Source organism: Electrophorus electricus, chromosome 6 (assembly GCF_041902795.1).
Source record: "Electrophorus electricus isolate QZ-2024a chromosome 6, ASM4190279v1, whole genome shotgun sequence".
NCBI classification, from domain to species: Eukaryota; Metazoa; Chordata; class Actinopteri; order Gymnotiformes; family Gymnotidae; genus Electrophorus; species Electrophorus electricus.
Window position 1 is genome coordinate 36,390,853 of NC_137502.1, and position 19,979 is coordinate 36,410,831.

The window sequence follows — 19,979 nt, forward strand, 5'->3', positions numbered from 1 at the left end:
TCCTAGTCTGCCTGTAGTGTTGAGGAATAGTACATTATAAAAGCAAGTGACAGTACATTATGTAAAAAACAAACAAACAAAAAAAAACAGTTAAATGAGTCATATAATGAGGATTTGACAATTAAATAATGCTGTTTGATATGCTACCTGCATAGAAATATTACTGAAATGATTCTCTTAACAGTGTGATCATGTTAATTTATCATAAAAAAGGCAATTGGATTTATTGGTTCCAAATGCACTTTTTTGTCAATTGCACTAGTTTTAAACTGTACAATTTATAAATTGTTCTGTAAAGTTGTTTACATGGTTACTGTATTGTCAGAATATCTCAGCAAAAATCAAAGGTTCTAGGTTGTGTTTTGTTTTTTCTTCGTAAAAACAACATTTTTTATTTTCTACAGCGTGCGTTTCAGAAGTGGTCAATCAACTATTATTTTTAGCATTTATCATTTACTAAACTATAGTCTTGTTTAGATTGTGTGCATTTTCCTGATGCCTCACGGTTAGCATAGGCATATTCGTTATACATTGTTGTATATTGCGCAAATAAAATCTTCATTTAACAGGGAAATGTTTCATAGCCTAGAATCACAAAAGCTCTCATTCCAGCCCTACTATGGCGCTCAGGAATAACATTAATGCAGCCGCAGTTTTGAATTGTCGGTTGAACTGTTGCTTCGTTTATCTTAAAGCAACGTTTTTTTTTCACTGACGGCATGTTAGTAAAGTGTTCAGCAACACTTTAACTGATAACACATGTTAAACAACTATGTTGAACAAAACTGCCATGGAATCGTTACATCAGCGCCTCGCTTCATAAACAAGTGGTCATTTCAAAGTGACAACCGTGTGCTAAGGCATCGCGTTTTATCGCTCCTTCAATCTGGCGTTCATTTCCCAGAGGGGAGGAGCACTACGACATAAGGAAAGCAATCGAGGACGAACAATTCATAAAGGTATTATGTGTACACATTGTCCCCCGTTAGAATTCGTCACATCGAACAAGCTCGTAACAGCAGATTCGCTGTTTGGCGGACACAATAACTGAACACTATTGTTAAATTAACATTATTGTTAATGAAGGCCAGGTGAGATGGGCACCTCGTCTCGGATTGTGTTCAGCTATTTAAAGCCCGGTTCGATTCAAGGAAATAGCTAGTCTTCCTTATTATCAGTCTCTCTAAACTTTTGTTTGGCTCTAATGGATGCATCAAGAGTCTCTGTGTTTGTGCTCCTGATTGCTGTCCTTAGTCTTGGTAAGTGTATTTTGGTGTTTCCTTTTTTCTTATGTGTTTCAGTGGATGACTTCTCCTGATAATCAACTTGACCACCCATCTCATGTTGTAGTATTAAGTTCTCCAGCAGAGCGACAGCAGCGAGGTGAAACTGGCTTGTTGCTATCACGAGTGATCAGAGACCACGAAGGTTTGAGTGCTCTTGACATTACGGTGTCTTTTTGGGATTTAATTACCAGGGCTCGGATGACCACTGTAGTTGTATCTGCAACTTATTTTGGCTAGGGTTAATGTCTACATCTTACAGCTACCTGTGTCGTGTCTGTTTAGATGCTCATGGTGACCTGCCCCAGCTCAGACTACAGCTCCAGGATGAGGAAGGTGGCAATTCAGCTTTTGAACGTTCTGTAGTGGTGAAGGGAGGAACTAAGGGTGTTTGAAGGTAAAGTGTAAGCACTGGAGTGCTCCAGTCTGTTTTGGAGAACCTGTGTAGTAGCAAACCACTCACTCATGTGGATGTAATCCTCCAGGATTTGAAATGGTTCATCAAGGAATGTTCTGCTTTCAGGTGGTGTGAGTCTAAGGGATGGCGTTCTCTGCAGCTATTGCCCTGTGCTGTGAACTTGCTGCAGGCCACCAGTACATGCCATCTGAATTGTCATGTGGGTCTGCATGGTCACAGGCTCTGGCAATTGAGTCTACCCTGCAAATGGTTTCTGAATAAATGTTCTCAAACTACTGGTCAACTTGCTTTCTTTTCCCAAAGACAAGTTTGCCTGGAGTGGTCTGGATCTTTTAAAAGCAGTATTTAAATTCCTGATTACATGAAGCCTACATTCCTGCCAATCTTGACTTAAATGGACCAAAAGCCAGGTGAATTTACTGTTAATTCAGCTTGAATGAGTGGGGGGATGTGTAATATGTCTGTATTTTGGAATGGAAGTACAGAAAGCTGGCTTTCTTTTGGCACAGAGGAGAGCTGGTATTCACAATGAGAGTTCAAGGCTGCAATGCCTTACCATGAACTACTTGGTAGCTTATTCTGTTACCATCATACATTGTTAACGGGCACAGTCATTCCACTGAATTGGTGTGTTGGCAAAGGACCCATTATCTTGGCCACTGTAGTGGACACTATGCCAAAATTCACACATTCCATGTAAGAAAGCTCTCAAAACAAATGGGGTGGTTTATATGCACTGACTTGATCAATGTAAGGGCAGGTTTTTTTTGTTTTGTTTCCCTCCCCCCCTTTTAGTTGTACTACAACAAACAATCTTCCAGAAATGACTGACTGACTTGGGGCAAACATGATTACACACCACAATCAATGAGGTCTTGCCTGACCTTCCAGAGATGATGAAGGATATTCTAGAAGAGACCTTCCATTCCCTTGGGCTGGCGACATATGATTTTCAGTTCAAGCCTGCAAAGTCCTGGCTGCGTGGGAGCTGAGATAGTAGGCTGCATTCAAGAGAAAGCTAAAATATAAAAGCATTCACATTGTATTCTTACACAGAAAATTATTTATTTTATTTGCAGCCTAGGCTCCTGAAACCAGTAGCACTTCTGTTGATGCCTCCCCAGGACCACCTGCATTCTTGCAGTCACTTTCACCTACAAGTTAATTCTCAACCTGCGATCATTCGACAGAGGAAAAAAACCTACCTAGACCACGAATGAGAAAGGAAGCGATCTGGATTGTAGTGTGTGAGATGATGTCCAAGACTTTATGCATCAATCAAAGGAACTCTACTGATGGTGGCAAAATATCCTCCATCTGTGCAAGACAGAATAGAGACGTGATCGGGCTGGATGAATAAATGGAGATATTAGCTTGGTGCTAACACAAAATAAATATGTGAAGGATCTACTTCATGAAGAGGCTGAACAAATTTAACCTTACCCCTAATATCACCAACTACCAAAAACAAGGACTTCAATATAATTTATTAAAAACTGATGCAGTAGAATCTTTTTAAACTTGATCTGGTGATAGCCAAGGGCCGCCATTCTCGCAGTCAAACTTGCCCTAGAGCAATGGAGACACTGGTTAGAAGGCGCTGAACAGCCCTTCTTGGTATACACAGACCATCGAAACCTAGAGTACCTACGGTCAGCTCGATGACTCAATCCAAGACAAGCTAGGTGGTCTCCCGGTTTAACTTCACTGTGTCTTACAGACCCGGTTCCAAGAATCAAAAGGTAGATGCCTTGTCACAGATCTATGACAAGAGAGAGACCAACCCGAATCCAGAGACCATCCTGCCGAATAGCTGCTTCCTAGCTCCCATACGTTGGCGCTTCCAAGACGACCTGGAGAATGCTCTGAAGGATGACCCTAGCCCAGAGGAATGCCCCCCAGAAAAACAATACATTTCAGCTTCCCAGAGAGGAACATTACTAGAATGGGCTCATACGACCTTATGTAACGGACATCTGGGTATCACTCGCACCACGTAAGTTTTGGTGGCCCTCCCTTCCTCACGATATGCGTGCTTTACATGATGTCTTGTGTAGTCTGTGCCCAGTCACGAACCCATCGCACTATCCCTGCTGGAAAGCTACAGTCCCCGCCACATCGCCCCTGGACCCACATTGCAACAGACTTCATCACAGACTTACCTGCCTCTGAGAGAAACATGGTCATAATGCTGGTAGTGGACAAGCTGTCTAACATGTCGCCTCATTCCTTTTCCTCACTTGCCTATGGCCTTGGAAACTGCAGAAGCCATGTTCGCTTATGTATTTTGCATATGTGGTCTACCAGAAGAGATCTGATCATGGTTCCAAATTTACATCAAGTCTGGAGGCAGTTTTGTAAACTAGGAATATAACTATGATTCTCTCCTCTGGTCATCATCCCCAGTCGACTGGGTAACTGAAGAGGTCGGAAGGTTCCTCCACCAGTAGTGTACCTCACAAACTGACTGGCACAAATTCCTCACATGGGCGGAATATGCCCGCAACTCGCTCAGGCACTCCTCCACTTGGCTCAGTCCCTTTGAATGCGTCCACGGTCATCTAAGATGCTCCTAGTCTGCATGTAGTGTTGAGGAATAGTACATTATAAAAGCAAGTGACAGTACATTATTTAAAAAACAAACAAACAAACAAACAAACAAACAAAAAAACAGTTAAATGAGTCATATAATGAGGATTTGACAATTAAATAATGCTGTTTGATATGCCAACTGCATAGAAATATTACTGAAATGATTCTCTTAACAGTGTGATCATGTTAATTTATCAAAAAAAAGGCAATTGGATTTATTGGTTCCAAATGCACTTTTTTGTCAATTGCACTAGTTTTAAACTGTACAATTTACAAATTGTTCTGTAAAGTTGTTTACATGGTTACTGTATTGTCAGAATATCTCAGCAAAAATCACAGGTTCTAGGTTTTGTTTTGTTTTTTCTTCGTAAAAACAACATTTTTTATTTTCTACAGCGTGCGTTTCAGAAGTGGTCAATCAACTATTATTTTTAGCATTTATCATTTACTAAACTATAGTCTTGTTTAGATTGTGTGCATTTTCCTGATGCCTCACGATTAGCGTAGGCATATTCGTTATACATTGTTGTATATTGTGCAAATAAAATCTTCATTTAACAGGGAAATGTTTCATAGCCTAGAATCACAAAAGCTCTCATTCCAGCCCTACTATGGCGCTCAGGAATAACATTAATGCAGCCGCAGTTTTGAATTGTCGGTTGAACTGTTGCTTCGTTTATCTTAAAGCAACGTTTTTTTTCACTGACGGCATGTTAGTAAAGTGTTCAGCAACACTTTAACTGATAACACATGTTAAACAACTATGTTGAACAAAACTGCCATGAAATCGTTACATCAGCGCCTCGCTTCATAAACAAGTGGTCATTTCAAAGTGACAACCGTGTGCTAAGGCATCGCGTTTTATCGCTCCTTCAATCTGGCGTTCATTTCCCAGAGGGGAGGAGCACTACGACATAAGGAAAGCAATCGAGGACGAACAATTCATAAAGGTATTATGTCTACACATTGTCCCCCGTTAGAATTCGTCACATCGAACAAGCTCGTAACAGCAGATTGGCTGTTTGGCGCACACAATAACTGAACACTATTGTTAAATTAACATTATTGTTAATGAAGGCCAGGTGAGATGGGCACCTCGTCTCGGATTGTGTTCAGCTATTTAAAGCCCGGTTCGATTCAAGGAAATAGCTAGTCTTCCTTATTATCAGTCTCTCTAAACTTTTGTTTGGTTCTAATGGATGCATCAAGAGTCTCTGTGTTTGTGCTCCTGATTGCTGTCCTTAGTCTTGGTAAGTGTATTTTGGTGTTTCCTTTTTTCTTATGTGTTTCAGTGGATGACTTCTCCTGATAATCAACTTGACCACCCATCTCATGTTGTAGTATTAAGTTCTCCAGCAGAGCGACAGCAGCGAGGTGAAACTGGCTTGTTGCCATCACGAGTGATCAGAGACCACGAAGGTTTGAGTGCTCTTGACATTATGGTGTCAGTTAAGTCCCAAAAAATCAGGGCTCGGATGACCACTGTAGTTGTATCTGCAACTTATTTTGGCTAGGGTTAATGTCTACATCTTACAGCTACCTGTGTCGTGTCTGTTTAGATGCTCATGGTGACCTACTTCAGCTCCAAGATGAGGAAGGTGGCAGTTCAGCTTTTGAACGTTCTGTAGTGGTGAAGGGAGGAACTAAGGGTGTTTGAAGGTAAAGTGTAAGCACTGGAGTGCTCCAGTCTGTTTTGGAGAACCTGTGTAGTAGCAAACCACTCACTCATGTGGGTGTAATCCTCCAGGATTTGAAATGGTTCATCAAGGAATGTTCTGCTTTCAGGTGGTGTGAGTCTAAGGGATGGCGTTCTCTGCAGCTATTGCCCTGTGCTGTGAACTTGCTGCAGGCCACCAGTACATGCCATCTGAATTGTCATGTGGGTCTGCATGGTCACAGGCTCTGGCAATTGAGTCTACCCTGCAAATGGTTTCTGAATAAATGTTCTCAAACTACTGGTCAACTTGCTTTCTTTTCCCAAAGACAAGTTTGCCTGGAGTGGTCTGGATCTTTTAAAAGCAGTATTTAAATTCCTGATTACATGAAGCCTACATTCCTGCCAATCTTGACTTAAATGGACCAAAAGCCAGGTGAATTTACTGTTAATTCAGCTTGAATGAGTGGGGGGATGTGTAATATGTCTGTATTTTGGAATGGAAGTACAGAAAGCTGGCTTTCTTTTGGCACAGAGGAGAGCTGGTATTCACAATGAGAGTTCAAGGCTGCAATGCCTTACCATGAACTACTTGGTAGCTTATTCTGTTACCATCATACATTGTTAACGGGCACAGTCATTCCACTGAATTGGTGTGTTGGCAAAGGACCCATTATCTTGGCCACTGTAGTGGACACTATGCCAAAATTCACACATTCCATGTAAGAAAGCTCTCAAAACAAATGGGGTGGTTTATATGCACTGACTTGATCAATGTAAGGGCAGGTTTTTTTGTTTTGTTTCCCTCCCCCCCTTTTAGTTGTACTACAACAAACAATTTTCCAGAAATGACTGACTGACTTGGGGCAAACATGATTACACACCACAATCAATGAGGTCTTGCCTGACCTTCCAGAGATGATGAAGGATATTCTAGAAGAGACCTTCCATTCCCTTGGGCTGGCGACATATGATTTTCAGTTCAAGCCTGCAAAGTCCTGGCTGCGTGGGAGCTGAGATAGTAGGCTGCATTCAAGAGAAAGCTAAAATATAAAAGCATTCACATTGTATTCTTACACAGAAAATTATTTATTTTATTTGCAGCCTAGGCTCCTGAAACCAGTAGCACTTCTGTTGATGCCTCCCCAGGACCACCTGCATTCTTGCAGTCACTTTCACCTACAAGTTAATTCTCAACCTCGTCCAACAGCTGCCAAAACCCTCATACAGAATGGATGGATACCTTTATGATCCATGGGCTACATTCCCAGACAAATTGACGCGATCATTTGACAGAGGAAAAAAACCTACCTAGACCACGAATGAGAAAGAAAGCGATCTGGATTGTAGTTTGTGAGATGATGTCCAAGACTTTATGCATAAATCAAAGGAACTCTACTGATGGTGGCAAAATAATCTCCATCTGTGCAAGACAGAATAGAGACGTGATTGGGCTGGATGAATAAATGGAGATATTAGCTTGGTGCTAACACAAAATAAATATGTGAAGGATCTACTTCATGAAGAGGCTGAACAAATTTAACCTTACCCCTAATATCACCAAATACCAAAAACAAGGACTTCAATATAATTTATTAAAAACTGAGGCAGTAGAATCTTTTTAAACTTGATCTGGTGATAGCCAAGGGCTGCCATTCTCGCAGTCAAACTTGCCCTAGAGCAATGGAGACACTGGTCAGAAGGGGCTGAACACCCCTTCTTGGTATACACAGACCATCGAAACCTAGAGTACCTACGGTCAGCTCGATGACTCAATCCAAGTCAAGCTAGGTGGTCTCCCGGTTTAACTTCACTGTGTCTTACAGACCCGGTTCCAAGAATCAAAAGGTAGATGCCTTGTCACAGATCTATGACAAGAGAGAGACCAACCCGAATCCAGAGACCATCCTGCCTAATAGCTGCTTCCTTGCTCCCATACGTTGACGCTTCCAAGACGACCTGGAGAATGCTCTGAAGGATGACCCTAGCCCAGAGGAATGCCCCCCAGAAACACAATACATTTCAGCTTCCCACAGAGGAACATGACTAGAATGGGCTCATACGACCTTATGTAACGGACATCTGGGTATCACTCGCACCACGTAACTTTTGGTGGCCCTCCCTTCCTCACGATATGCGTGCTTTACATGATGTCTTGTGTAGTCTGTGCCCAGTCACGCACCCATCGCACTTTCCCTGCTGGAAAGCTACAGTCCCCGCCACATCGCCCCTGGACTCACATTGCAACAGACTTCATCACAGACTTACCTGCCTCTGAGAGAAACATGGTCATAATGCTGGTAGTGGACAAGCTGTCTAACATGTCGCCTCATTCCTTTTCCTCACTTGCCTATGGCCTTGGAAACCGCAGAAGCCATGTTCACTTAAGTATTTTGCATATTTGGTCTACCAGAAGAGATCTGATCATGGTTCCAAATTTACATCAAGTCTGGAGGCAGTTTTGTAAACTAGGAATATAACTATGAATCTCTCCTCTGGTCACCATCCTCAGTCGACTGGGTAACTCAAGAGCTCGGAAGGTTCCTCCACCAGTAGTGTACCTCACAAACTGACTGGCACAAATTCCTCACATGGGCGGAATACACCCGCAACTCGCTCACGCACTCCTCCACTTGGCTCACTCCCTTTGAATGCGTCCACGGTCATCTAAGATGCTCCTAGTCTGCCTGTAGTGTTGAGGAATAGTACATTATAAAAGCAAGTGACAGTACATTATGTAAAAAACAAACAAACAAAAAAAAACAGTTAAATGAGTCATATAATGAGGATTTGACAATTAAATAATGCTGTTTGATATGCTACCTGCATAGAAATATTACTGAAATGATTCTCTTAACAGTGTGATCATGTTAATTTATCATAACAAAGGCAATTGGATTTATTGGTTCCAAATGCACTTTTTTGTCAATTGCACTAGTTTTAAACTGTACAATTTATAAATTGTTCTGTAAAGTTGTTTACATGGTTACTGTATTGTCAGAATATCTCAGCAAAAATCAAAGGTTCTAGGTTGTGTTTTGTTTTTTCTTCGTAAAAACAACATTTTTTATTTTCTACAGCGTGCGTTTCAGAAGTGGTCAATCAACTATTATTTTTAGCATTTATCATTTACTAAACTATAGTCTTGTTTAGATTGTGTGCATTTTCCTGATGCCTCACGGTTAGCATAGGCATATTCGTTATACATTGTTGTATATTGCGCAAATAAAATCTTCATTTAACAGGGAAATGTTTCATAGCCTAGAATCACAAAAGCTCTCATTCCAGCCCTACTATGGCGCTCAGGAATAACATTAATGCAGCCGCAGTTTTGAATTGTCGGTTGAACTGTTGCTTCGTTTATCTTAAAGCAACGTTTTTTTTTCACTGACGGCATGTTAGTAAAGTGTTCAGCAACACTTTAACTGATAACACATGTTAAACAACTATGTTGAACAAAACTGCCATGGAATCGTTACATCAGCGCCTCGCTTCATAAACAAGTGGTCATTTCAAAGTGACAACCGTGTGCTAAGGCATCGCGTTTTATCGCTCCTTCAATCTGGCGTTCATTTCCCAGAGGGGAGGAGCACTACGACATAAGGAAAGCAATCGAGGACGAACAATTCATAAAGGTATTATGTCTACACATTGTCCCCCGTTAGAATTCGTCACATCGAACAAGCTCGTAACAGCAGATTCGCTGTTTGGCGGACACAATAACTGAACACTATTGTTAAATTAACATTATTGTTAATGAAGGCCAGGTGAGATGGGCACCTCGTCTCGGATTGTGTTCAGCTATTTAAAGCCCGGTTCGATTCAAGGAAATAGCTAGTCTTCCTTATTATCAGTCTCTCTAAACTTTTGTTTGGCTCTAATGGATGCATCAAGAGTCTCTGTGTTTGTGCTCCTGATTGCTGTCCTTAGTCTTGGTAAGTGTATTTTGGTGTTTCCTTTTTTCTTATGTGTTTCAGTGGATGACTTCTCCTGATAATCAACTTGACCACCCATCTCATGTTGTAGTATTAAGTTCTCCAGCAGAGCGACAGCAGCGAGGTGAAACTGGCTTGTTGCTATCACGAGTGATCAGAGACCACGAAGGTTTGAGTGCTCTTGACATTACGGTGTCTTTTTGGGATTTAATTACCAGGGCTCGGATGACCACTGTAGTTGTATCTGCAACTTATTTTGGCTAGGGTGAATGTCTACATCTTACAGCTACCTGTGTCGTGTCTGTTTAGATGCTCATGGTGACCTGCCCCAGCTCAGACTACAGCTCCAGGATGAGGAAGGTGGCAATTCAGCTTTTGAACGTTCTGTAGTGGTGAAGGGAGGAACTAAGGGTGTTTGAAGGTAAAGTGTAAGCACTGGAGTGCTCCAGTCTGTTTTGGAGAACCTGTGTAGTAGCAAACCACTCACTCATGTGGATGTAATCCTCCAGGATTTGAAATGGTTCATCAAGGAATGTTCTGCTTTCAGGTGGTGTGAGTCTAAGGGATGGCGTTCTCTGCAGCTATTGCCCTGTGCTGTGAACTTGCTGCAGGCCACCAGTACATGCCATCTCAATTGTCATGTGGGTCTGCATGGTCACAGGCTCTGGCAATTGAGTCTACCCTGCAAATGGTTTCTGAATAAATGTTCTCAAACTACTGGTCAACTTGCTTTCTTTTCCCAAAGACAAGTTTGCCTGGAGTGGTCTGGATCTTTTAAAAGCAGTATTTAAATTCCTGATTACATGAAGCCTACATTCCTGCCAATCTTGACTTAAATGGACCAAAAGCCAGGTGAATTTACTGTTAATTCAGCTTGAATGAGTGGGGGGATGTGTAATATGTCTGTATTTTGGAATGGAAGTACAGAAAGCTGGCTTTCTTTTGGCACAGAGGAGAGCTGGTATTCACAATGAGAGTTCAAGGCTGCAATGCCTTACCATGAACTACTTGGTAGCTTATTCTGTTACCATCATACATTGTTAACGGGCACAGTCATTCCACTGAATTGGTGTGTTGGCAAAGGACCCATTCTCTTGGCCACTGTAGTGGAAACTATGCCAAAATTCACACATTCCATGTAAGAAAGCTCTCAAAACAAATGGGGTGGTTTATATGCACTGACTTGATCAATGTAAGGGCAGGTTTTTTTGTTTTGTTTCCCTCCCCCCCTTTTAGTTGTACTACAACAAACAATCTTCCAGAAATGACTGACTGACTTGGGGCAAACATGATTACACACCACAATCAATGAGGTCTTGCCTGACCTTCCAGAGATGATGAAGGATATTCTAGAAGAGACCTTCCATTCCCTTGGGCTGGCGACATATGATTTTCAGTTCAAGCCTGCAAAGTCCTGGCTGTGTGGGAGCTGAGATAGTAGGCTGCATTCAAGAGAAAGCTAAAATATAAAAGCATTCACATTGTATTCTTACACAGAAAATTATTTATTTTATTTGCAGCCTAGGCTCCTGAAACCAGTAGCACTTCTGTTGATGCCTCCCCAGGACCACCTGCATTCTTGCAGTCACTTTCACCTACAAGTTAATTCTCAACCTCGTCCAACAGCTGCCAAAACCCTCATACAGAATGGATGGATACCTTTATGATCCATGGGCTACATTCCCAGACAAATTGACGCGATCATTTGACAGAGGAAAAAAACCTACCTAGACCACGAATGAGAAAGAAAGCGATCTGGATTGTAGTTTGTGAGATGATGTCCAAGACTTTATGCATAAATCAAAGGAACTCTACTGATGGTGGCAAAATAATCTCCATCTGTGCAAGACAGAATAGAGACGTGATTGGGCTGGATGAATAAATGGAGATATTAGCTTGGTGCTAACACAAAATAAATATGTGAAGGATCTACTTCATGAAGAGGCTGAACAAATTTAACCTTACCCCTAATATCACCAAATACCAAAAACAAGGACTTCAATATAATTTATTAAAAACTGAGGCAGTAGAATCTTTTTAAACTTGATCTGGTGATAGCCAAGGGCTGCCATTCTCGCAGTCAAACTTGCCCTAGAGCAATGGAGACACTGGTCAGAAGGGGCTGAACACCCCTTCTTGGTATACACAGACCATCGAAACCTAGAGTACCTACGGTCAGCTCGATGACTCAATCCAAGTCAAGCTAGGTGGTCTCCCGGTTTAACTTCACTGTGTCTTACAGACCCGGTTCCAAGAATCAAAAGGTAGATGCCTTGTCACAGATCTATGACAAGAGAGAGACCAACCCGAATCCAGAGACCATCCTGCCTAATAGCTGCTTCCTTGCTCCCATACGTTGACGCTTCCAAGACGACCTGGAGAATGCTCTGAAGGATGACCCTAGCCCAGAGGAATGCCCCCCAGAAACACAATACATTTCAGCTTCCCACAGAGGAACATGACTAGAATGGGCTCATACGACCTTATGTAACGGACATCTGGGTATCACTCGCACCACGTAACTTTTGGTGGCCCTCCCTTCCTCACGATATGCGTGCTTTACATGATGTCTTGTGTAGTCTGTGCCCAGTCACGCACCCATCGCACTTTCCCTGCTGGAAAGCTACAGTCCCCGCCACATCGCCCCTGGACTCACATTGCAACAGACTTCATCACAGACTTACCTGCCTCTGAGAGAAACATGGTCATAATGCTGGTAGTGGACAAGCTGTCTAACATGTCGCCTCATTCCTTTTCCTCACTTGCCTATGGCCTTGGAAACCGCAGAAGCCATGTTCACTTAAGTATTTTGCATATTTGGTCTACCAGAAGAGATCTGATCATGGTTCCAAATTTACATCAAGTCTGGAGGCAGTTTTGTAAACTAGGAATATAACTATGAATCTCTCCTCTGGTCACCATCCTCAGTCGACTGGGTAACTCAAGAGCTCGGAAGGTTCCTCCACCAGTAGTGTACCTCACAAACTGACTGGCACAAATTCCTCACATGGGCGGAATACACCCGCAACTCGCTCACGCACTCCTCCACTTGGCTCACTCCCTTTGAATGCGTCCACGGTCATCTAAGATGCTCCTAGTCTGCCTGTAGTGTTGAGGAATAGTACATTATAAAAGCAAGTGACAGTACATTATGTAAAAAACAAACAAACAAAAAAAAACAGTTAAATGAGTCATATAATGAGGATTTGACAATTAAATAATGCTGTTTGATATGCTACCTGCATAGAAATATTACTGAAATGATTCTCTTAACAGTGTGATCATGTTAATTTATCATAAAAAAGGCAATTGGATTTATTGGTTCCAAATGCACTTTTTTGTCAATTGCACTAGTTTTAAACTGTACAATTTATAAATTGTTCTGTAAAGTTGTTTACATGGTTACTGTATTGTCAGAATATCTCAGCAAAAATCAAAGGTTCTAGGTTGTGTTTTGTTTTTTCTTCGTAAAAACAACATTTTTTATTTTCTACAGCGTGCGTTTCAGAAGTGGTCAATCAACTATTATTTTTAGCATTTATCATTTACTAAACTATAGTCTTGTTTAGATTGTGTGCATTTTCCTGATGCCTCACGGTTAGCATAGGCATATTCGTTATACATTGTTGTATATTGCGCAAATAAAATCTTCATTTAACAGGGAAATGTTTCATAGCCTAGAATCACAAAAGCTCTCATTCCAGCCCTACTATGGCGCTCAGGAATAACATTAATGCAGCCGCAGTTTTGAATTGTCGGTTGAACTGTTGCTTCGTTTATCTTAAAGCAACGTTTTTTTTTCACTGACGGCATGTTAGTAAAGTGTTCAGCAACACTTTAACTGATAACACATGTTAAACAACTATGTTGAACAAAACTGCCATGAAATCGTTACATCAGCGCCTCGCTTCATAAACAAGTGGTCATTTCAAAGTGACAACCGTGTGCTAAGGCATCGCGTTTTATCGCTCCTTCAATCTGGCGTTCATTTCCCAGAGGGGAGGAGCACTACGACATAAGGAAAGCAATCGAGGACGAACAATTCATAAAGGTATTATGTCTACACATTGTCCCCCGTTAGAATTCGTCACATCGAACAAGCTCGTAACAGCAGATTCGCTGTTTGGCGGACACAATAACTGAACACTATTGTTAAATTAACATTATTGTTAATGAAGGCCAGGTGAGATGGGCACCTCGTCTCGGATTGTGTTCAGCTATTTAAAGCCCGGTTCGATTCAAGGAAATAGCTAGTCTTCCTTATTATCAGTCTCTCTAAACTTTTGTTTGGCTCTAATGGATGCATCAAGAGTCTCTGTGTTTGTGCTCCTGATTGCTGTCCTTAGTCTTGGTAAGTGTATTTTGGTGTTTCCTTTTTTCTTATGTGTTTCAGTGGATGACTTCTCCTGATAATCAACTTGACCACCCATCTCATGTTGTAGTATTAAGTTCTCCAGCAGAGCGACAGCAGCGAGGTGAAACTGGCTTGTTGCTATCACGAGTGATCAGAGACCACGAAGGTTTGAGTGCTCTTGACATTACGGTGTCTTTTTGGGATTTAATTACCAGGGCTCGGATGACCACTGTAGTTGTATCTGCAACTTATTTTGGCTAGGGTTAATGTCTACATCTTACAGCTACCTGTGTCGTGTCTGTTTAGATGCTCATGGTGACCTGCCCCAGCTCAGACTACAGCTCCAGGATGAGGAAGGTGGCAATTCAGCTTTTGAACGTTCTGTAGTGGTGAAGGGAGGAACTAAGGGTGTTTGAAGGTAAAGTGTAAGCACTGGAGTGCTCCAGTCTGTTTTGGAGAACCTGTGTAGTAGCAAACCACTCACTCATGTGGATGTAATCCTCCAGGATTTGAAATGGTTCATCAAGGAATGTTCTGCTTTCAGGTGGTGTGAGTCTAAGGGATGGCGTTCTCTGCAGCTATTGCCCTGTGCTGTGAACTTGCTGCAGGCCACCAGTACATGCCATCTGAATTGTCATGTGGGTCTGCATGGTCACAGGCTCTGGCAATTGAGTCTACCCTGCAAATGGTTTCTGAATAAATGTTCTCAAACTACTGGTCAACTTGCTTTCTTTTCCCAAAGACAAGTTTGCCTGGAGTGGTCTGGATCTTTTAAAAGCAGTATTTAAATTCCTGATTACATGAAGCCTACATTCCTGCCAATCTTGACTTAAATGGACCAAAAGACAGGTGAATTTACTGTTAATTCAGCTTGAATGAGTGGGGGGATGTGTAATATGTCTGTATTTTGGAATGGAAGTACAGAAAGCTGGCTTTCTTTTGGCACAGAGGAGAGCTGGTATTCACAATGAGAGTTCAAGGCTGCAATGCCTTACCATGAACTACTTGGTAGCTTATTCTGTTACCATCATACATTGTTAACGGGCACAGTCATTCCACTGAATTGGTGTGTTGGCAAAGGACCCATTCTCTTGGCCACTGTAGTGGAAACTATGCCAAAATTCACACATTCCATGTAAGAAAGCTCTCAAAACAAATGGGGTGGTTTATATGCACTGACTTGATCAATGTAAGGGCAGGTTTTTTTGTTTTGTTTCCCTCCCCCCCCTTTTAGTTGTACTACAACAAACAATCTTCCAGAAATGACTGACTGACTTGGGGCAAACATGATTACACACCACAATCAATGAGGTCTTGCCTGACCTTCCAGAGATGATGAAGGATATTCTAGAAGAGACCTTCCATTCCCTTGGGCTGGCGACATATGATTTTCAGTTCAAGCCTGCAAAGTCCTGGCTGTGTGGGAGCTGAGATAGTAGGCTGCATTCAAGAGAAAGCTAAAATATAAAAGCATTCACATTGTATTCTTACACAGAAAATTATTTATTTTATTTGCAGCCTAGGCTCCTGAAACCAGTAGCACTTCTGTTGATGCCTCCCCAGGACCACCTGCATTCTTGCAGTCACTTTCACCTACAAGTTAATTCTCAACCTCGTCCAACAGCTGCCAAAACCCTCATACAGAATGGATGGATACCTTTATGATCCATGGGCTACATTCCCAGACAAATTGACGCGATCATTTGACAGAGGAAAAAAACCTACCTAGACCACGAATGAGAAAGAAAGCGATCTGGATTGTAGTTTGTGAGATGATGTCCAAGACTTTATGCATAAATCAAAGGAACTCTACTGATGGTGGCAAAATAATCTCCATCTGTGCAAGACAGAATAGAGACGTGATTGGGCTGGATGAATAAATGGAGATATTAGCTTGGTGCTAACACAAAATAAATATGTGAAGGATCTACTTCATGAAGAGGCTGAACAAATTTAACCTTACCCCTAATATCACCAAATACCAAAAACAAGGACTTCAATATAATTTATTAAAAACTGAGGCAGTAGAATCTTTTTAAACTTGATCTGGTGATAGCCAAGGGCTGCCATTCTCGCAGTCAAACTTGCCCTAGAGCAATGGAGACACTGGTCAGAAGGGGCTGAACACCCCTTCTTGGTATACACAGACCATCGAAACCTAGAGTACCTACGGTCAGCTCGATGACTCAATCCAAGTCAAGCTAGGTGGTCTCCCGGTTTAACTTCACTGTGTCTTACAGACCCGGTTCCAAGAATCAAAAGGTAGATGCCTTGTCACAGATCTATGACAAGAGAGAGACCAACCCGAATCCAGAGACCATCCTGCCTAATAGCTGCTTCCTTGCTCCCATACGTTGACGCTTCCAAGACGACCTGGAGAATGCTCTGAAGGATGACCCTAGCCCAGAGGAATGCCCCCCAGAAACACAATACATTTCAGCTTCCCACAGAGGAACATGACTAGAATGGGCTCATACGACCTTATGTAACGGACATCTGGGTATCACTCGCACCACGTAACTTTTGGTGGCCCTCCCTTCCTCACGATATGCGTGCTTTACATGATGTCTTGTGTAGTCTGTGCCCAGTCACGCACCCATCGCACTTTCCCTGCTGGAAAGCTACAGTCCCCGCCACATCGCCCCTGGACTCACATTGCAACAGACTTCATCACAGACTTACCTGCCTCTGAGAGAAACATGGTCATAATGCTGGTAGTGGACAAGCTGTCTAACATGTCGCCTCATTCCTTTTCCTCACTTGCCTATGGCCTTGGAAACCGCAGAAGCCATGTTCACTTAAGTATTTTGCATATTTGGTCTACCAGAAGAGATCTGATCATGGTTCCAAATTTACATCAAGTCTGGAGGCAGTTTTGTAAACTAGGAATATAACTATGAATCTCTCCTCTGGTCACCATCCTCAGTCGACTGGGTAACTCAAGAGCTCGGAAGGTTCCTCCACCAGTAGTGTACCTCACAAACTGACTGGCACAAATTCCTCACATGGGCGGAATACACCCGCAACTCGCTCACGCACTATAGAAATATTACTGAAATGATTCTCTTAACAGTGTGATCATGTTAATTTATCATAAAAAAGGCAATTGGATTTATTGGTTCCAAATGCACTTTTTTGTCAATTGCACTAGTTTTAAACTGTACAATTTATAAATTGTTCTGTAAAGTTGTTTACATGGTTACTGTATTGTCAGAATATCTCAGCAAAAATCAAAGGTTCTAGGTTGTGTTTTGTTTTTTCTTCGTAAAAACAACATTTTTTATTTTCTACAGCGTGCGTTTCAGAAGTGGTCAATCAACTATTATTTTTAGCATTTATCATTTACTAAACTATAGTCTTGTTTAGATTGTGTGCATTTTCCTGATGCCTCACGGTTAGCATAGGCATATTCGTTATACATTGTTGTATATTGCGCAAATAAAATCTTCATTTAACAGGGAAATGTTTCATAGCCTAGAATCACAAAAGCTCTCATTCCAGCCCTACTATGGCGCTCAGGAATAACATTAATGCAGCCGCAGTTTTGAATTGTCGGTTGAACTGTTGCTTCGTTTATCTTAAAGCAACGTTTTTTTTTCACTGACGGCATGTTAGTAAAGTGTTCAGCAACACTTTAACTGATAACACATGTTAAACAACTATGTTGAACAAAACTGCCATGGAATCGTTACATCAGCGCCTCGCTTCATAAACAAGTGGTCATTTCAAAGTGACAACCGTGTGCTAAGGCATCGCGTTTTATCGCTCCTTCAATCTGGCGTTCATTTCCCAGAGGGGAGGAGCACTACGACATAAGGAAAGCAATCGAGGACGAACAATTCATAAAGGTATTATGTCTACACATTGTCCCCCGTTAGAATTCGTCACATCGAACAAGCTCGTAACAGCAGATTCGCTGTTTGGCGGACACAATAACTGAACACTATTGTTAAATTAACATTATTGTTAATGAAGGCCAGGTGAGATGGGCACCTCGTCTCGGATTGTGTTCAGCTATTTAAAGCCCGGTTCGATTCAAGGAAATAGCTAGTCTTCCTTATTATCAGTCTCTCTAAACTTTTGTTTGGCTCTAATGGATGCATCAAGAGTCTCTGTGTTTGTGCTCCTGATTGCTGTCCTTAGTCTTGGTAAGTGTATTTTGGTGTTTCCTTTTTTCTTATGTGTTTCAGTGGATGACTTCTCCTGATAATCAACTTGACCACCCATCTCATGTTGTAGTATTAAGTTCTCCAGCAGAGCGACAGCAGCGAGGTGAAACTGGCTTGTTGCTATCACGAGTGATCAGAGACCACGAAGGTTTGAGTGCTCTTGACATTACGGTGTCTTTTTGGGATTTAATTACCAGGGCTCGGATGACCACTGTAGTTGTATCTGCAACTTATTTTGGCTAGGGTTAATGTCTACATCTTACAGCTACCTGTGTCGTGTCTGTTTAGATGCTCATGGTGACCTGCCCCAGCTCAGACTACAGCTCCAGGATGAGGAAGGTGGCAATTCAGCTTTTGAACGTTCTGTAGTGGTGAAGGGAGGAACTAAGGGTGTTTGAAGGTAAAGTGTAAGCACTGGAGTGCTCCAGTCTGTTTTGGAGAACCTGTGTAGTAGCAAACCACTCACTCATGTGGATGTAATCCTCCAGGATTTGAAATGGTTCATCAAGGAATGTTCTGCTTTCAGGTGGTGTGAGTCTAAGGGATGGCGTTCTCTGCAGCTATTGCCCTGTGCTGTGAACTTGCTGCAGGCCACCAGTACATGCCATCTGAATTGTCATGTGGGTCTGCATGGTCACAGGCTCTGGCAATTGAGTCTACCCTGCAAATGGTTTCTGAATAAATGTTCTCAAACTACTGGTCAACTTGCTTTCTTTTCCCAAAGACAAGTTTGCCTGGAGTGGTCTGGATCTTTTAAAAGCAGTATTTAAATTCCTGATTACATGAAGCCTACATTCCTGCCAATCTTGACTTAAATGGACCAAAAGACAGGTGAATTTACTGTTAATTCAGCTTGAATGAGTGGGGGGATGTGTAATATGTCTGTATTTTGGAATGGAAGTACAGAAAGCTGGCTTTCTTTTGGCACAGAGGAGAGCTGGTATTCACAATGAGAGTTCAAGGCTGCAATGCCTTACCATGAACTACTTGGTAGCTTATTCTGTTACCATCATACATTGTTAACGGGCACAGTCATTCCACTGAATTGGTGTGTTGGCAAAGGACCCATTCTCTTGGCCACTGTAGTGGAAACTATGCCAAAATTCACACATTCCATGTAAGAAAGCTCTCAAAACAAATGGGGTGGTTTATATGCACTGACTTGATCAATGTAAGGGCAGGTTTTTTTGTTTTGTTTCCCTCCCCCCCCTTTTAGTTGTACTACAACAAACAATCTTCCAGAAATGACTGACAGACTTGGGGCAAACATGATTACACACCACAATCAATGAGGTCTTGCCTGACCTTCCAGAGATGATGAAGGATATTCTAGAAGAGACCTTCCATTCCCTTGGGCTGGCGACATATGATTTTCAGTTCAAGCCTGCAAAGTCCTGGCTGTGTGGGAGCTGAGATAGTAGGCTGCATTCAAGAGAAAGCTAAAATATAAAAGCATTCACATTGTATTCTTACACAGAAAATTATTTATTTTATTTGCAGCCTAGGCTCCTGAAACCAGTAGCACTTCTGTTGATGCCTCCCCAGGACCACCTGCATTCTTGCAGTCACTTTCA

The 19,979-nt window shown here is 42.0% G+C and overlaps 1 long non-coding RNA gene across 1 annotated transcript; it reads left to right on the forward strand.

The window, feature by feature from the left end:
- The first annotated feature begins 5,463 nt into the window (after nucleotides 1-5,463).
- Nucleotides 5,464-6,231, forward strand: LOC118241176 (uncharacterized). The gene is made up of 4 exons (XR_014124338.1): nucleotides 5,464-5,543; nucleotides 5,635-5,712; nucleotides 5,853-5,952; nucleotides 6,079-6,231. It is a non-coding gene; the product is annotated as an uncharacterized LOC118241176 (long non-coding RNA).
- The last annotated feature ends 13,748 nt before the right edge of the window (nucleotides 6,232-19,979 follow it).